Source organism: Cynoglossus semilaevis, chromosome 10 (assembly GCF_000523025.1).
Source record: "Cynoglossus semilaevis isolate Cse_v1.0 chromosome 10, Cse_v1.0, whole genome shotgun sequence".
Lineage (NCBI taxonomy): Eukaryota > Metazoa > Chordata > Actinopteri > Pleuronectiformes > Cynoglossidae > Cynoglossus > Cynoglossus semilaevis.
In genome coordinates this window covers 812494-814366 of record NC_024316.1, presented here as the reverse complement: position 1 = coordinate 814366, position 1873 = coordinate 812494, and the positions used below count along the sequence as shown (strand labels likewise).

At 45.9% G+C, this 1873-nt stretch overlaps 1 protein-coding gene across 1 annotated transcript in view; it reads right to left on the bottom strand.

The window, feature by feature from the left end:
- kcnd3 (potassium voltage-gated channel, Shal-related subfamily, member 3) overlaps positions 1-1873 on the bottom strand; it is an 89098-nt gene that overhangs the window by 82786 nt on the left and 4439 nt on the right. Inside the window, exon 2 of the mRNA XM_025059114.1 lies at positions 191-308. The gene's annotated coding sequence lies outside the window, so the exon portion shown is untranslated. The remainder of the gene's footprint in view (positions 1-190; positions 309-1873) is intronic.

Here is a 1873-nt window from a genome sequence, read left to right as displayed (position 1 = left end):
CGGAGGAAACCACACTCTGTCTGAGTCACTCTCTACTCTGCAGGAGGAGGTAAAAAAAAAAAAAAACGAAAGAAACTCAATGCTGTTCCATATTATAGAACATTATCAGAGCTCCAGCGGTATTTCATGGTAGTTCATGAAGCATACTTGGGTCTGAAAGGTTTGAGGTTCAAGTCCATGAGCTGCTTACCTCTGAGGTTCGCTGAGCATGGCGCCGTCTCCACACACTGCTCGCCGCGCGCCCTAGCAGTGCATCGGGTATTCATGGTCGAAAGACACGTTACGTTTCAGTGATGCCGACTTGGTGGCTGTGGTGATAAGAAAAGTCTTTGTTAAAAGAGATTACACGCAACCGTGATCTTGCAGTTTATTACAATAAAATACAAGTGGCCCTTGGTTTACGGCAGCCTCGACTTACTTTAGCTTTTTATGGGTACGCTGCTATTTCCCATGAATTTATCACGAAAGTCTTGTTCCATTGTTCCGACGTACCGCATTAACCCTCAACAACTCCTTCCTGTGCGAAACTAAGTTGGCGAGGGTTAAGCGGAGCGTACAAATCCATCGTTATGAAGCGCTACACATTGGATTGTGCTACATTCGCTATGTTAGCGTAGCTGAGTGACATTGGCACTTACGCATGGTTCGCGAGTTTCGACTTTTGACTTTGGCAAAAACCAAAGGTTACCTCCCATCATTTTGTCTTTAATTATGTAATGTAAATTAAAACACTGAATTCAATTCACTTAATTATAATGAAGTGAACACATTCTCCACAAAGACTATGTTTTTCAGCAGCGGCAGCAGCAAAGGGGGATATTTAGCCGAGACCAAACCAACAGTTTACGCTCTACTCTCCACCCGCTCATTTCTTCAGGGTGATTAAGTCGCAGAAGTAATATTTCACTCATCATCTTTAGCTTGAATTATTTAGTTAGGGTCAAATTAGAATGCGTGTATCGGCATGAATTAAAGATGGAGTGTAATTGGAGCAGGAAATAAAGAAAGAACATGCCGACATCCAAATGAACCAGTGTAAAACAGATGTGAGGAATGGCTGTAAAAACACATCAAATATGTATAACAAGGGGACTGGGATTATTATGGGATCACACCATGTTCCATTCCGTTCTAATCTTGCTGGAACAGAACCAACAACAGTACCACAACAGGTTCAAGGTTCTGCCGCCAAGTTCTGAGGAGGCACAGACCACAGGACTATGGACTAGGAATAGATATATTTTGTATATGTATGTATACAGTGGGGGAGAAAGTTCCAGAGGGTGGGTTTGACAAAGCTGAAGAAGCGATTGTTCAAGGTGCGGAGATGGGAGTAGAAAATAGAGAGTCCAGGCAGGATGGGGTGTAGGGATGAACGAGGTCGGACCGGTATATCGGAAGACAATGGAGGTGAATGAGGGTAGGGGTGATGTGCTTCAAGAGTTTGGTGCCTGTGAGGACCCTGGAGTCCTGGACATTTTGGAGCCTGTCCAGGGTTTTGTTGGGAACCCCGAATAAGAGGATATGAAAGAGTGGATGAGTTTCTCAGTGAGCGAAGTTGGTCAGTGATGGATTTGGTGGCAGGGTGGATGTAGGACTGAAGTGAGAGGGTGGAGTCAAGGACGTCTTCGTCTCCGAGGTTGCGTACCTTAGAGGATAGGCAGATGGTGGAAGTGTCGATCGACACAAGGTCCCCAACCTTACTGAGCAGTGCCTTGGGGCTGATGTCAATCTACATCAGCCAATCTACTTTGGGGGGAGGGGGGGGGTGAGAAAAAGGGTTTTGTGCTCATGTAGAGTTGGGTGTCATCTGCGTAAGAGGTTATGGCGGCGGGGAAGGATATCAAGTGGGCGCCTCGAGACGTTTGGGGGG